Raw genomic sequence first — 17,135 nt, forward strand, 5'->3', positions numbered from 1 at the left:
ATCGCATTGTCTAGTGGCATTTGAAGCACTAATCACGCGGTGACTCGCGTTAAGATATAAATGCAGACTGCGTTTTGTAGCATGATTAAGCAATCTGACTCTGACTTAACGGTACGAACTACGCCTACAGACAAATCAAACGATTATCACGTCTTTTTCAATGGAAGTTCATCAACGCTCGCTGCTGATGTGTACAGACAGAGATGAGGCAACGGGAAGCCATGAGCTTCACTGATTAGCAAGCCATATGCTCGATGGGAGCGCAGAAAGTGGTACTCAAGAAAATACAAACGGGTCTTTTAGACCTTGACGAGAACAAAAGAAACAACCAAAAATCTTAAGGATTAAAGAAATGTTCGTGACGAGTTATCAGAAGAACCAAGCTTATAAAACCAGAATTTTTATGCATAAACTATGAGCCTGCTAAAATGAAAGTTACTGCACAGGCGAGCTGTTGAACGATCCCAGTGAAAAAACATCGAGACAAGGAACGAAAGAATGGGACGAGAACAACACCGTCTCTGAATTAGAGACGGAGTTGTGGTTATCCCCTTTTTTTCGTTCCTTGTCTCGAGGTTTATTCAGTATGATTAGTCTGCTATTTCGAGCGAAACCTGATTCCAGGCTTGGCACAAAAATTATGTTTTTAAATTGGTATTAAAAATTCTTAAGGTCTACATACCATGAAAAGAGCGAAAACAATATGTCACGCCGAAGTAAATGTACATGCTCGTTAGACTTAATTTAAAACAGATTTTGCATTGTTTTCGACGTTTTAATAAAACAAAAATTTCTTCCATGTCTAAGTCGTTTTGCAGGGTGGCAAAGCGCAACAGGATATCTATAGGAACGTCAGTTTATATTGGAGCCTCTGAGGTGATTGTTTGTTTGGTAAAAAGGCAGGGAATGCTATGATCATTTTCAATCACATACTGTCATCTTCAAAATGCAGTTGTCTTGCGGAAGTTTTCTCTCACACGCCTATATCGTTGTAGTGCTTTATTTTTATACGATCGCTTTCTCAACGTACAATGTTGTCGAGATCAATAGAACTCTCTAATGAGCAAGACAGGTTTTGACGGAGCAGTCGATAAAAGCAGAAATATATATTTGATTGGACTTGAGTCGCGACTCGCTTTTTGAGTTAGTTAAAGTCAATACAGATCTCTCAACAAGCAACTAATGCACAATCAAGAGAAATACTAATGTTAGTTGTGACTGAGTAACTGCATGCGTATTAGATTATGTAATAAAATGATCAGAAACACATGCGCGATCTCCACATGCATGTTGCGTGAGACCTATCGCAAAGGTAAGAGTCGAAAATTTATGTGTTTCTAATGTTTTTGGCTAAATTTGTAAATTCTTATCACTTCGCTAATTAATTATGGTTTCCTGACTTCACAAGGGGTATATATGAAGTCCTATATAAGATTATAAAGCGTAAATTTAGTGTTCTCAGTATCGGCATGTGCCTTCCAGGCTGCCCTACTATTTCAGGTTGGGGAAAACAAGTCAATTGCTATGTAAACATTTCTAAAACTCAAGACGGAAGCTACAAACACAAGACAAACACAAGACGTCTCCAGTTGAGCCGTCTTTGAGAAGACGTCTCAATGAAGACGTCTTGTGTTTGTCCCCTCTTTGTAGCCTCCGCCTTGAGTTTTAGAAATGTTCAAATTTAATCAGCTCACTTGCCCTATTAAATTATCTTCATGCGCAACGTGTTTCCGTCAAATGATCTCATGTTGATGTAAGCAGCGTAGGATCTGCCTTCTTTCTTCCGCAGAAACAAACCGCACGTATTTGAACTATTAAGGAGTTTTCCCGCAGCGCAGATGCGTTTTCAGCGTCCGGTATTACAGCCCATTTCCGAACGACTCGAAGATACCTTTGAAAGTGTCTCGTGATAATTTGACCTTACCTTAAAAGTTTCGGCATTGAAATGTAGGAAGGTGTTAGGAATTCGATTATTCTATATAGCGTAAAGCTGAGGTATACTCATGACTTGACTGAGATAACTGTTTCAGTCGGGGGTCTTCAAGACACAGAACGCGGGCCGCATCCGGCGCGCGGAGGGCGCCCCACGTTCCCGCGACTGGCCGCGGTCCTTGCATTGACCCCCGGGCCACGTGCCGTTTCCAGCAGGCCCACTCCTATTGGCGCAAAAATGAGCGCGTGCAAAAAAATCGCAACACGACGTTCACCAAACGCTTCGTATTATTTAATCGGCTATTTTCTGGCCCTCGAGGCCGCGACAAACACCCACCCTGGTCCCTCAGCTCTAAAGTTCGGAGACCTCTGGTATAATCCGAAAGACTTGTCCTGAGTTGTTGAGCAACTTTACTGGGGTTTCGACGTTTCCATGTCTATGCTAATTCCACATTACAGAGATTAAACGTCATAATTAAAAAAAAAAACATCGTTCTTAAGAAAAAAAATTAATTTGCATAATTCAAAGAGCAATCCACTGTAACTCAGCTCCAGTGATCGTGAACGACGACATTTTTCAAGCTACTATTTATATAACAGCTTGATAACGACCATCTCCTTCGACAATGCCTTGACATCTTCTTGCCTGCTCTACACTTCACCTTGAGGTGTGGGTGAAACGAGAAACTCGTTTTTCTTACTCTAAGTATGAAGTGTGACGTTGTCAGCCCTAGTGGCGCATTCACACTTTAGGTTGAGCTGCATTTGCGAAGCGGCGACGGATGCGGTTCGCGAGCGAACTGCCTCTTTTGTTATCGCGCCAAATAGGTCTGGACTTTTATTGTTTCGGTTTCAGTTTGCGTTTTGGCGTGGCACACACGCCTATGCTACAGTTAATCTTTTCGTATGAGGATCGCGGTGAATGTTGCTGAGTTGCGATCGCCGACCATGCAAGCATATTTGCGTCTCCTTTCCAATGTTTCATAAGGTTTTAAACACCAGCCGACGCTTTCGCTGAATTCCTCGGACAGTATAACAAGGTAAGTTTGTTTTTCTTGCGATTGACGCAGATATGGGACAACGATTTAACTAGTGCTGTTAATGGTATCAGTGCTGCAGCGCTCTGAGGTTTTTTGGGCGCAAACTCTTCTTTTGCTGAAAAATCATAGCGCGGGCGCGGTATATTAAAATGGGAGCACGCGCAAGCTACGTTGCGGAGTCAAGTTCTATCAGTATCGCGCTCAGTTAACGCTTGCCCTACAAAAGAGACGGTGGCTCACCTCAGCTCGGAACACGTAAAGCCAAAGCAACGCTGCATAACAGAAGGATCTTGGGCTCAATACCGAACCCTGCTAACTTACACCGGCCAACTCGCCAAACGAACCCGTGTGCAGAAATAAAGAGTGCCGGTTCCCTCTCTCTCACTTGTTCCTACACGTTGCACATCACTTACTGGGTTTGTTTTGAGGATTAATTTGTTGCCAAACTTCGGAAAAATCCTACGGGGCGAATACAGGGCCAGATCACAGAAGATACAGACGATAAACCATACCGATGGTGTCCAGCGACGCACACCAGAGCCGTATATGTAGAAAGTTTGGCCATTCGTTGGGAAGTATAGGAGACAAATGAGGAGGCGCAATTAGCGGACAGCGGGCTGGGCGTGTTCCAGGGCGTCTTCAGAAATTCAAATCTGACCAACCAGAAGCCGGAAATAATACCCTGGTGGTGGTCGCGAGAAACAAACCTGACAACTTCATTGGAGGTACTCTCGATGGCTGAAAATGTGGTACACGTGATGTTTCAATCCCACTCATCCAAAATGATGGTAGAAGAGTGCGACTAGCGGAACGATCGACATAATCCGTACGCCAAGCGCCGAGGGCCGATAATCTGCCGTCCAAGCGGTCACACACTGTCCGCGCAAAACAGAGTTTAGCGGCGCATTCGTTTCTTACATCTTTCTGCATGATCATGATTAAAACAACACGTGAACCCTAATTTCAACAACAAAAGGTTACTACACTTCACTCTTACGCGCTTATTAAAACCATATACGAACATAGACCTTTTGGTCAGAACTGTTTCTCGCTACCACCGCTAGGGGATTCTTTTCGGCTTCTGGTTGGTCAAGAAACTAATGCCAAGCCCTCTTTCCGTGTCTGCCGCACGCCCTGGCTCTGCCCGCGCCACCCATTGACCAAACTCTCTACATATACGGCTCTGACGCACACGAAAAAGACGCCATGTTGTTTTGCAGGAAACTAGAAAACCTGCGGCAAATTTAACCAAGAAAACGCGAAAGATCTAAGAAGAAAGTGCTCCAAGTCTGGCTCGTTCCGACTACTATAATGATTACGTTGTAAAAATGAGACTAATATGTATATATATATAAATATATATAATTGTTTTAGTTACGCCTAACACTTTATTTTGGTTGGACTATATGCAACTGCGCATTTAAATGGCGCGCTGCGGCTCTGTAGCTTTGGCTCCATTGCTTAATAAGGTTGTGTTTGAGACTACTGGCGACTCCAGTGAAACGGACGTCACCTAGCGGGAAAACGCGCTCGGCCCTAAGCTGAAACTTCGTTTCAGCTTAGGTCCGAGCGCGGCCGATGTTATTAGCCGAAAGGCCAATCAAATAGTGAAAAAGACACGACGTCATAGCGTGCTCTCTGCAGTTGATAGGACCATCCGGTATTCGCCGTCTCTCTGTGCGCGCACCTCCGCCGGCTTGTCCTATCAAGCGAAGAGAGCACGTCATGACGTCGCGCTTTTGGCGGTGTTTGATTGACCCTTCGCTTCATAACACCGGCAGCGCTCGGAACTAAACTGAAACGAAGTATAGCCGGAATAGGTTTTTTCGCAATTTCTGCTAGTCTTTTGTGGCTTCCTCGATTCCTGTTGTCGGGGGTTTGCACAATGAAACAGTTGCCCCAGTGACTCCGTAGCAAGTATAGTACCAGCATGTTACCCAGGTTGCTCTTAGCGCAACATGCGCAATAGCGTGCACCATACATTCCGCGTTTATCATCGTCCATCAGCACCGTGGAAGGACAGTAGGCAGGCCTTTCCAGAGATGGCAGTGACGATATTATTTTAATGAAATTACCGTAGTTAACTTACTTTTTGTGCTAATGAGTAATATGATGGATTACTTTTCTAGGCTGGCAATTCAGTAATGCCATTTATTACTTTGAGGCAGTAATTTCCAGAAATTAACTCATTAATTTTGAAATTACTTTTATCCCATATGATAAAGCTCGTTCGCTAGCTTTCAAAAAAAGATACGATATATTTTTCAAGATGAAGTTTCATGAAAGAGACATCGGAGCAAATAAACGACGGCGATCTGAGCCCGAAACCTTGTACGTACTGATCAGACGCACAAGGGCGGCTGGAAAGGCAAAGGAGGAAATCTTACACACAAAGACATCACTGGAAGGACTTGGCTTACGAACCTCATACGTAATCAGATAGCGCGGTCATCGAAACCAGTCAACAAGCTTCTTTTGATTGCCTGACCCGTCCCTTTCTCTGCACGTGGGAATGAACGAGAGCCCGGTTATGTGACAAAAGAGAGACGTTTGACTCTTCGAAGGAGCATGTAGCTTCCACCCCACTGTCAGCTTAGGGATGAAAGGCATATAGGCTAAAAGGCGGAGGGCACATCAGTAGTGAGGTCAACACATTTGAAAGCCTGAGGAGAAAGGAGAATAGATCCCCAGCCTTTTTGCTGGTTCGTCAAGCAAAGTAAAAGAGTACGCTTCGATCATTGTAAACAATAAACGACCGGAATAAATAGTTAAAACCAAATGCCTTGTCAAGGCCCCAGACCGTTTTGTACGTATGCTTGGCCTTGTTAAGTAAAGGCGATTATCGCGGTGGAAAAAACGGGAGTCAAGCGAAACAGCTACCGCTCGCGGTATGCCTCGCTGCCTTCCTTTGAGAACTTTATTCGGGAATAAGCCATCGAGCAGATATCGCCACCCGTTTGATGGGAAAACACACTTTTTAACAAGCTCGTGGCATCCCTTTCTTTAAGAAGCGACGCTTCCGCCCAGCAAATATTCAGCCGCCTTGTTTGACACCGCGCAATAACTTCGGCTGTTCGGGTGTTTGGGAACAATACTCCTTGAGAGGTGTGACCGCGAATACGTACACTTGTGCTTTTGTGCGAATATGATTAGATTACGTAAAGTAAACGTTTTAGGAAAAAACTCCTTGTAAGATCGAGCTCCCATGGCCCAACTTAACATACTGACACGGGCTTTAAGTGATATTTAATCAGGAAGAGAGAACGAGCACCTTTTAACTAATGAAGTTTCCTGTTGAATGAACAAGGAAACCAGTGGGTGGACTGTCTTTGAGTCACGTCTAGAAGCTATTCATGTTGTTCAACACTTCTGTCGTGTGCGCCAGTAAAACGACTGTTCATTATGGTTTACTTGGCCTAGGGCTTCTGGCATAGGGCTTCTGGGGTGTAAACAGGGAGACCTGAATTTTGGTACATATAATGTAAATAAAGTTAGCACAAATTACTGACTCAATGCATTTACGATGAATGTCAAAGTAATTTTATTACTCTGTTAAAGCAATTGTAATGTAATTACTTTTAGTCTGTGGTAATTTGCAATGTTATTTAAATATATTTTGCTGCTTTTGAAAACGTAACTACTGATGTAATTTAATTACTTTTTGTCAGTAATCTGGCCATTTATTGTTGTTTCATGGCTTCCTCGAGGAAAGCCAACCCTCTGAAAGCTCAGTTACGCCAGCACACCGCCGCAGGTTTGAGACGTTGAGGATAAAAATCGGGGCTGACCATATTTAGGTCAATGCTCGGTTGCAGATGCCCCCGGCGTTGTGCGTTGAGCTGACACATGGTACTGCACGATCTGTTTTAAACCGCCATATTTGTCCGATACTTGAATCTCCTATAGGTCGCTGTAGTCACAAATATACATAGAGGCGGAAACATGAGCTGTGTGCCTCAGAGGAGCAGGTAGTAATATTGACTGGAGCAAATATTTACACCGTGAATGGTATGTTTACTAAGAGATTAATTCCTTATACCATTAATATTCAATATCGAGAATCGATATTAGCGGCAGAAAAGCAGGTTGTTTGTAAATTATTTATTGGTGAGGTTTTCACCGAGAAAAGTAGTGCTTCAAGAAAGGCGGGTATAGAAGTAAGAATAGCAAACGACGCAGCAAGTGATCGGTGTAGCGTGTGTTCATGTACGTGTTTTCGGGTGCTACGTTTGTTTACGTGGTCCCTGTAAATCGGCTGAACGCACCGTTCAGCCGATTTATGACGTGCGTAGTGTTTGTGCAATATAAAGTGTAGACGTTGCAATTATATCCGCGCGAGAAATGCAAATATTGTTGTGTCCTTTGAATTGGGCAATAGCTAGCACCTCCTAGCTTCTTCTGATAAGTGGGAACTAGATCTTTTACAGCAGTTATTATCCGCCCCTAAATCAATGTTGTGTTTTCTGCTTTGTCTTGTTGATGAGACAAGTTCTCTTTACTAACTTCCTTGAGTATTGACTGTTAAGAAGACACCTGCTACTAGCTTTAGTTGGTAAGAAGTTAGTAACATATGCGACAAGAGTTACCAACCGAAAGCTAGTAAATAGTACAACCTTAGTTCCTTCTAATTAGTCTGGCCAAACGTATAGAAAAAACAAGAACATCACAGTTTTTTTTGCTGATGTTGGGTAGTACGCAGCACCAATGTTTAATTGTCAAGTCGATACCCGGGAGGAACAGATGGACCAAACAAATATTTCAGATGAGAACAAGACAGCTGTACGATAAATAAGGATAAAATAATTTGTGCCGTGTCACGTTTTATTGGTTTGACATATGCAAGGGGCGAGGTCTCAATATACTGATGTCCGTAAGAAGGACTTTAATTAACGGTTAACAGCAGATAGTTAAGAGCAATTCTAACGGATCAGATGTCGCCAAGAGTCGAATCGAATGATTATCGAGTCACCTTGAATATACATTTGCCTAGCTCACGGCAGATATGTACGGACAAAGATGATGCAACGGAAGGCCATGAGCCTTAGTGATAACCAAATCATATTCTCTACGGGAGTGAGAAAAGTTTTAGTCCTAAAACCACAAGAGTGGCTTTTAGACCTGGACATGAGCGAACGAAACAACCAACAATCTTGTGTAATAAAGAAAAGTCTGATACTAGTTATCACGTGTAATAAGCATAACAAGCCTACATTTGGATGCATAAACGTATAGTATCATGTTTCGTAGAAAACGCTATCCCACGCTGAACGTGAAAATGATGTTTTTAAATTGGTATAAAAAGTCCGGCACTCTTTATACCAAAAGTCGAAAAAATGGCTCCCATGCCGAAGTGAAGATATATGCTGATAAGGTTTAATATAAAACGGGAGGATATTTACAGCGGGTTCAACGTTATATTCAAAATATATATATCTCTTCAAGTCTGAGTAATTTAGAGGGTGGCGAAAGGAAACTAGATATCCGTAGGCACGTCAATCTGTAGTGGAGCCACTGATGGGGGATTGTTTGATTGGTAAAAAGACAGGGATGTTTATAATAATTTTTAATCACCGACTGTCCTCTTCAATCTTGAGTTGTCTTGAAGAAGTTGTCTCACACACGCTGATAAACTTGCATTTCTTTATTTTTATACGAGCATTTTTCAGCATATATTGTGGTAGAGATCAATATCACTCAGCTAAATTGCAAGACTCCTTTTGACGGGACAATGAATAGAAAAAGAGATATATATTTGATCAAGCTTTAATCGCGACTCACATTTTGAACAAGTTAAAGTCAATGGATGCCCCGCGACAAGCAACGAAGTCACCAACATGAGAAATACTAAGCTCAGTTGTAACTGAGTGACTGCGCATTAGATCATGTAATAAAGAAATAAGAGACATATGCGCGATCTCTACACGCATGCTGTGAGAGACAGCGCAAAGGTAAGCCCATAGTCGAGAATAGATGTGTTATCACCGATGCTTTCCGCTCAATTAGTAAACCTTTATCACTTCGCTAATTAATGGCGTTTTGCTCACTTACCGTATAGAAAGGCAATGGTATATACGAAGACGAGAAAGAGTGAATTCATTGAGTTCAACATCGACAAGGACCTTCCAGGCTGGTTCTCTACTTCAAACTGGAGAAAAAACCAAGTGCTGCGTGTCCGCGTTAAACGCTCATGTTTATGTTTCTTAAATGCCTTTATGTTGATATAGAATCTTCCTTTGTTCATCCTCAGATACCAACTGCTCGTGTGATGACATTTCGACTATGAAGTGGTCTTGGTGCAGCGCAAATGCGTTTGCAGCTTCTGATATTACCGCCAACTTCTAAACGACTGGAAGCAACCTTTGAAGATGTATTGTGTTAATTTGACCCCACTTTAAAGGTTTCGGCATTAAAATGTCGGAGGATCGTAGATTTATTTTTTGTTTTTTTGTTTTTTCAGCGCAAATCTGACGTATATTCATGACTTTTTGGGGATAACTGTTTAATTTGGGTGTTTTCAAAACACGGTCCGCCGGCCGCATCCGGTCAATAGAGGCTTCCTCACCTGCCCACGGCTGGCCGCGGTCCATGCAGAAACCCCCGGACCGCGGCCCGTTTCTAGCAGGCCCGCTGCCACTGGCGCAAAGATAAGCGCGTGTGAACTAATGGCGTCGCGACGCACACCCAACACTTTGCATGCGGGCTGATTCCCGCTGATAATTGTGTGCAATATTTATTGCACATTGTCACTTCCGGCCTCTCACGTCTTAGTCCTTTTTTTATGACTGCGAAACTGCGTTAAAAGTGAAAATGTGGTAAGGGTGCAGGGGAGCTTGTGAATATTAACCATGTCGAAATAACCTGAGACAGGGGTAGAGAAGAAACATCAAAACTTGGACGAGACAGAAAATAGGCAGGGCGACGTCTCACATTTTATTTTCGCCTCTGCGGTTTGATATGTCCTCTCTACCCCATGTTTCAGGTTAATTGAACACGGCGTTAAAAGTATTTTGCTTTCTCATATGTGTTTTCCGGTAACCGGACAGAAGCTCACCGGACAAAAGCTCACCGGACAAACGCTTACCCGTTTCTTTATTGGCCCGGACAAAAGCACACCTCTTTTTTTTTTCTCTACCCGGGCGAAACACGGGCTGAAATAAAATGCGGACGCGATGGACATTGCACCATTTTTAGGTGAACTTGTACCCCATCCCACGCCCCCATCCCACGGAAGGGTTTACTACGGTTGATGAATGCCATTTCGTCGAAACGTGTTTTAGAGAACGGGCAAGTTTTATTGAAGCACGGTTTAGAGAAAGCAAAGTCTCAGTTTACAGATATGCCGTTTATTGAAGTGGGGACGCTATTTAAAAAAGGCTTTTTTACTCCTCGCGTGTATGACTGGTGCGCGTGGTAACCCAAACCCCCTGCCGCGCTCCCGCCGCTTCGCGGTGGCAGTCTGCGGCGGCTCATTACAAAAATGTTAACTCACCTGGCTTATCCGTACACGCCGCTTCGCGGTGGCCGAATTCGCTAAAAGGAGGCTCATCACCTTTTTCTCTAAACTTGATTTCTCTATAAGACCAAAATGAAATTTTTTCCTGGTGAGCTTTTGCCCGGGTCTGTTAAAAAATGGGTGAGCTTTTGTCCGGTGAGCTTTTGTCCGGAGAGCTTCAGTCCGGTGAGCTTTTGTCCGGGATTCGTGCTTTCCTTATCCCTCTCTGTGACACGTATCGTGCCTTGTCATCATCGGCCCTGCCATTCTCATTAGTCTTCTGCCCTGGGCTAATATATCCGCTTTGATTTATGCGGGGTGAATTTTTCCGGGCTAGGCTCATTTAATGTCATAATTACCTAAATAAAATTATATAAAAAATATTGTTGCAAATAAACGTCATGGGGAACGTGGCTTGCGGTGCCCCGCGCATTTTTTCGAGAACGGAGCGCGAGGTCCGGATCGTGTTGCTTCTTCGACAACTATATTCCAACGTAGCAACTGCCGCTGCTTGTACCCTGTGAATACCTATACATACACATCCTCACATTCCGGTGGAGGTGTGGGGTATCGATCCAAGTGTGTATATATATATACAAATCGCGAACGTGAACAGCGTGAATCCTACCTAATTTACAGATTCAACGCTACTAATCAAGGAATAAATGAAAGCCCCGGTACCCTGGCATCCATTAAAATGGTAACAGACGAAGAGCAACAGCGACCAGGGGACATACATTCAGGTCCGAGACCTCATTGTTAGCAGTGGTACTGTGTTTGTGGCCGGAACTGGACCATAAACTCTTCTCTTTTATTTCCAGGTGTTGATAATCATTTTCTTTCTTTTTATTTCTCGGTTTAACATTGTTCCCTTCTAGGTCTAACTCATGCATGGCCCACAAAACAACACAAATAACCGCGCGGTTTTTTTTGGTTTTTTTAGACAGCTTTTTAGTTTGGGCGTGTGTCTTTCGTTTATTGTACGTTATCGTCCAGGTCACCCCTGCCCGGCCGGACACAAAGTCACCCTGCGCCCCCTCTCAAGAAGCTACAGCCGTAATCCCACCGTCCTTGAAACTTGGCCCCGACCGGCAAGCTTCTTCACCCGGATACGAAATGCACTCGCTTCCCTCTCACGAAAGCTCCAACCGTCACCCCGCCGAAATTCGCACCCGACCGTAGCATTGTACAAACGTTTGCCCATCCGGAACTCCTCCTAGCTACGCTTCTTTGGAACCTCCAACCGTCATCCCGCCGTTTATTGAACTTGGACTCGACCGTAGCATTGTATAAATACAACCCGCGTTCACCTGTGAAAGTTAGGGGAGGAAGTGGCCCAGTGGGCTAACGCGTCTCAGCTCGGAGCGTGGAGCGAAAGCTTGCGCTGGGAACTTCCTGGGTTCGATCCCCGCCGCCCCCGCCCGTTTCGATCTGGATGAGTTTCGTACCGGCACGCGTTCGTGTGATCACTACTGCGTGATGCACGTTAAAAACCCCAGGTTAGCGATTGTACCGCACTGGCCAAATTTCTCATCTACAGCTAAGAGACCGATTACCCGTTAAGGCGCATCTCCATCAAGGCTGTACGAACATAAAGAGCAAGCCAATTTCTTTTTCTGTGAAAGTTCTTCCTGAAGAAGGCCGGACTCCGGCCGAAACGTCGAATAATAAATCGTCCGTTGTTGCTGTTTTCACTAACGGATTTTTCTTCTCAGTTATATACCCACGCCTTCAGCTTCCTGCCACCATGCCCGTTGTATATATATAAATATATATAGATATAAATATATATATAGAAAGAGAGAGAGAGAGAGTCTCAATTTCAGGATCTAATCATTGTATTATTCACAATGAGCCGATTTCATAGCACATTTGTCTAGAGCTTTCGCGTTTTTATTGTTTAAATTCGCCGCAGGTTTTCTAGTTCCTGCAAATCCAACATGACGTCTTTTTCGTGTGCGTCGGTGGACACCATCGGTATGGTTTATCGTCTGTACCTTTTGTGATCTGGCCCTGTATTTGCCCCCGTAGGTTTTCCCCGAAGTTTGGCAACAAACAAATGGTCAAAACAAACCCAGTAGTTGATGTGCAACGTGCACGAAGAAGCGAAAGAGAGGAAATCGGGATTCTCCTTTATTTCTGTACACCGGTTCGTTAGCGAGTTGGCCGGCGTAAGTTAGGTGGGCTGGGTATTGAGCCCACACTCTTAGTACGGTAACGGTTATTTTGGCGTGGAAAAGTGCCTCTTTTTTAACGGGTACTCGCGGCGTTACATGTCACGCCGATATTGGCGTTACAAAAGTCACGGCAATATTGACGGGACTTCTGTGGCGCCGTGTAGGCGTTACAATTTTAGTTCGGTAACGGCTATTTTGGTGTGAAAAAGTGCTCGCGGCGTTACATGTCACGCAGATATCTGCATTACAAAAGTCACGCCAATATTGACGTGACCTTTGAGACGCCATTTAGGCTGACACTTTTAGGCTTAAATTGAGGTAAAAAATGTGACCCCTCGCAACGGCTAATAGCCAATTGGTCGCAATGAAAATTGGTTTTACAATAAAAAATACCGTTGTGCGTATATACCTCTTCTAAAAGCAAGACGGCGGCATTCAATGTCTAATCTGTTCGAAAATGCTAATGTCGGTAAACGCGCGCGCTTTCGAACCCGAAATGCGAACTGCAAAGGGACAAATGACTAAGTATTATCCCCGCGTGCTTTGCGCTTCTTGAGCAAAAATACATAACAGATTCACAGTCTCTTGTAATCGCTTGTTTTTTTATGGCGGTCGGAGCACAAATAAGAGACTATATGCAAAAAATCGTATGTCAAGTCCAAATAAACTAAAAAGAGTCGAAAACGAGAATCACTGAGTTTCAACAGTTTATTGCAAGCGTTTGAAAAAAAAAAAAAAAGTTTCACTCCCATGATTAGTGGCGACAGTGGGGTACATCACGGCAATTTCGTTCTTTATATTTATAAGATGCTTTTTGCATCTCATAAATATGCCTTTTGTAAGCCTTTTGTCTTTAAGGGTGAACAGAATGCAAACAGGAAACGGTGTTCTATTTCTGAAGAAGGTGGAGTTCCTGAAGGATGTTTCGGAGCCTCAAATTAAACCCGCGAGGTTCAAAGTTTTCGGCGGGTTTAAGCACAATTTGTAAATTTTAAAAACAGCCAAACGCTCACCTAAAAACTCAAGAGGCCATGACTTGCAGGCGCGAGATCACAGTATAAGTACCAGCCGAAAAAGAGATGCAACGTTCTCACTTCCACTAGGGTCTCCTGTCTCTCTCATAAACTCCTGACAGTCGCAACCTTCATGGCGACAATGGCCGCGCACTACACCACTAATGTCTGCGGACGTGAACATCGCAGCGCAACTCTTCCTTCCGGTCGGTAAGTTCGGAGACAAAGACAATAGGGAGTTTTAGCAGGTCGTTTCCACACGAACGGTTCGCCCTCCAACGCATCCGCGACGCCACTGCGCATGCGCGCGCGAGTCGTTCGGGCAGTTGGGAGGCTCTTCTCGTTCGTTTCTCCCATTCCAGCCGCTGGAGTCGTCACCGCAACGCAGCCAGCACCGTTCACGACTCGGGTAAAAAAAAGATGGCGGTCGGTTCGGCGACCGTCTTCGCCTACCCAGCCGAGCGTTAGGCTTAGGACAGCGGGAGGCGCGCGATTTGCCGTCCTGTTAGTCTGCTTCATTTGAGAGGTTGAACCAGATCATTTCGAGGACTGCTCAGAATGGTAAGCGATCGTGAATGCTGCAAACTGCGCATGCTAGTAAATTTTTGCGATCTGCGGGCAGACTCTGCCGTGCCGACCGCGAGCAGACGAAATGATTTGGTTCGACGGCACGCAACGTGAACGATCGTTCAAGTTCACGATGACGAAGACACACCATATACCTTTACGGTCGTTCAGACACTTTTTACTCTATCTAGCTTCGCAGTTCTTGAAATTCCGACCGGCAAATGTTACGTCGGCCGTCTTGTTTACATCAGTCGCACGCCGTAAACACGGGCCGCCACCACAGTGCCCGCCACCGTCAAGGAGGGCCACCGTCGCCACGGATTTACACGTTGCAGAATTTTTCACATGTTTACTAGAAGATGGCGCCACCGTTAAGCCCGATCATCATCATCGTTTACACGGTCGCGCCACTTTCACGATTCGCTAAAGCATGTCAAATTTGACGTACGGTTTCGCGGAACGGACCAGCTGTACCGTTCGTGATTTCGGAACCGTGTGCTTGAAAAACGACTCGCTAAAACTCCCTATTGGCGAGGCACCGAATCCGAGTCCGACACTCCGTTGCGCGACTTCTCGTGGCAAAAAAAGAAGCCGTGGGTTCGTCCAAAAATCGCCTAGTCGCCGACTCCCCCGCCCCCTCCTTCCCCCTGGAAAAGTATAATGAAGAGGTCCCTCTTAACACGTTCCGTCATGTTAGCCGTGGTTAAACCGATTGCTCTCGCGCCAGACCTTCAAGGTCAACCGTGCTCGGGCCCCGGGACCGGCGCTTTGTCGGTTTGTTTTGCTCGTAGCACTGCCAACGCACGCGGCCTCCGGCGAGATCCGAACTTTGAAATTGTACGTTTATTATTTTTGTGCTCTGGATTTAGCCGTTACTCGTTCTTTCGGCGTAACATTATCAGCGTGACAAACAGCTTGTAACGCCAATGATGTAAGGAGCTCTTAATGTCACGTCTATAAATGCTGTTGTAACGCCTAAGTGGTCTAGGATGACGTGGAAACGCTGGACTGCCATGGCTACTTTCAGGGTCACTCTCTTGTAACGTCGAAATATACCGTGTGTCACGCCTAAATAGGCTGTAGACGTTTCATTAGCCGTTACCGGACTAAGAGTGCATGGTCTTTGGGTTCTGCTGCGCGAGCTTTCGCTATACGTGTTCCGAGCTGAGGTGCTCCAGAGTCTCTTTTGTAAGCCCAGCGTTTACATAGCACAATACAGATAGAACTTGACTTAGCGCTGCAGCTTGTGCGTGCTCCCCTTTTGGTATATCACGCCCGCGTTATGATTTTCAAGACATGGAAGAGTTTGCGCACCAAAAAACTCAAATCGCTGCACCGCTGATAAAATTAACAGCCTTACTTAAATCGTCGTCGCATATCTCCGTCTGTCGCAAGGAAGACAAAATTTGAGGTGATGTAACACGGTGTTGTTTACCTTGTGACACCGTCCTAGGACATCAGCGAAAGCGTCGGCTGGTGTTTAAAAACGAACTAAACATTGGAAAAGAGCCGCCAATATGCTTCCATGCTCGGTGATCGCAGCTCAGCAACCGCAACCGCGATCCTGATACGAAAACATGAACTGTAGCATAGGCGTGAGTGTCGCGCCAAATCCCAAACTAAAACCGAAGGAATAAAAGGCAGGAACTATTTGGCACGATAACACAATAGTCACTTCACTCGCGAACCGCATCCGCCAACGCTTCGCAAGTGCAGCCCAACGTCAAGTGTGAATGCGCCATGAGAGTAGAGAACGTTACACTTTATACTAAGTATAAAAAAAAAGAGTTTCTTTTTCTCCCGCACCTCCAGGTGAAGGAGAGCAGGCTAGAAGACGTCCTGGCATTCTCGACAGCGATGGTCGTTATCAAGCCGTTAGATAAGTAGTAGCTTGAAAAATATCGTTGTTCACAATCACGAGAGCCGAGTTACACTGGATTGCTCTTTGAATTATGCAAATTATTTTTTAACGATGTTTCTTTACGTTTTTTTTTCTTTAAATATGACGCTCAATCTTTTTAATGTAGAATTAACACAGATATGGAGATGTCAAAACCGCAGTAAAGTTACTCAATGACTCTGGACAAGTGTTTCGGATTATACCAGGGGTCTCCTAACTTTATAGCTAAGGAACCGGGTTGGCTGATTATTGCGGCCTTGATGGCCAGAAAATAAGCAAGTAGAAAATACGAAGCGTTTGGTGAACGTCGCAATGCGATTTATTTACACGCGCTTATTTATGCGCCAGTAGGAGCGGACCTGCTGGAAACGGGACGTGGCCCGGGCCCCGTGGGTCGCTACAAGGACCGCGGCCAGTCGCGGGGACGTGGGACGCCCTCCGCGTGCCAGATCCGGCCTGCGTTCTTTGTTTTGTAGACCCCCGACTCAAACAGTTATCCCATAGAAGTCATGAGTTTGCTACAGCTTTACGCTCAATAGAATAATAGAAGAATTACTAAAACCTTTTGATATCTCAATGCCGAAACCATTAATGTAAGGTCAAATCATCACCAGACATTTTCAAACGTATCTTGCAGCCGTTCGGAAATGGGCGGTAATACCGGACGCTAACGACACAGCTGCGCAGCGGGAAAACCACTCAATAGTTCAAATGTCATTATACGTGCGGTTTGTATCTGCGTAGCAAAGAAGGCAGGTCCTACGCTGCCCACATCAACATAAGCTCATTTGGCGCGGACACGTAGCACATGAACATAATGTAATAAGGCAGGCGAGCCGATTAGATTCGAACATTTCTAAAACCCAAGATGGAAGCTACAAAGAGGGGGCAAACACAAGACGTCTTCATCGAGACGACTTCTCTTAACACGGCTCAGCTTGAGACGTCTTGTGGTTGTCCACTCTTTGTAGCTTACGTCTTGAGTTTTAGAAATGTTTACGAAGCACTTGACAA

This window comes from Ixodes scapularis, unplaced genomic scaffold, assembly GCF_016920785.2.
Source record: "Ixodes scapularis isolate PalLabHiFi unplaced genomic scaffold, ASM1692078v2 PGA_scaffold1__304_contigs__length_218370807, whole genome shotgun sequence".
In the NCBI taxonomy this organism is placed as follows: domain Eukaryota; kingdom Metazoa; phylum Arthropoda; class Arachnida; order Ixodida; family Ixodidae; genus Ixodes; species Ixodes scapularis.